Source organism: Solanum pennellii, chromosome 10 (genome assembly GCF_001406875.1).
Source record: "Solanum pennellii chromosome 10, SPENNV200".
Classification (NCBI taxonomy): Eukaryota; Viridiplantae; Streptophyta; class Magnoliopsida; order Solanales; family Solanaceae; genus Solanum; species Solanum pennellii.
Window position 1 is genome coordinate 28,627,440 of NC_028646.1, and position 748 is coordinate 28,628,187.

Here is a 748-nt window from a genome sequence, read left to right on the forward strand (position 1 = left end):
TTTCGGTAGAAAATTTATACCAAAATCAATTTCCCATTTGGGAGGAATACCGGAAAGGTCATTAGGAAAAACCTTTGGAAATTCATTCACTATGGGGACCGACTCAATAGGTGGAATTTCGGAATCCAAATCTTTGACTCTTACTATGTGATAGAGACAACCCTTTGAAATCATTTTACATGCTTTTAGACAAGATATGATGAGACCTATAGGAATAGAATTTCCCCCCTTCCACTGAACAATGGGTTCTTTTGAGAAGTTAAACGTCACCACTCTTGTCCTACAATCAATGGAATCAAAGCATGCATGCAACCAATCCATACCAGATATAATACCAAAATCAAGCATCTCCAGCTCTACTAGATCAACATACGAAACTCTATTGGGCAATGAAATAGGGCAGTTCTGATAGACTCTTTAAGCAACAAACGACTCTCCCACAGGAGTAGACACTAGAAAATGCTCATGCAAAATGTCGGGTAAAACATCAAACTTTTTATCTACTAGTGGCGTAACAAAGGACAAAGTAGCACCCGAATCAAGTAAAGAATACACATCAAGAGTAAAGATTTTTAACATACCGGTCACCACGTCGGGAGAGGTCTTTTGCTCACCCCTATAGCGGAGATCATAGAAGTGGTTCTTCTTTGGAGAATCACTAGAACAACTTGGTTTAGCTTGGCCACTACCCTTGTCTTGACTCTTCAAGTTTGGACAATCTCTCATTTTGTGACCACTCTTGCCAAAA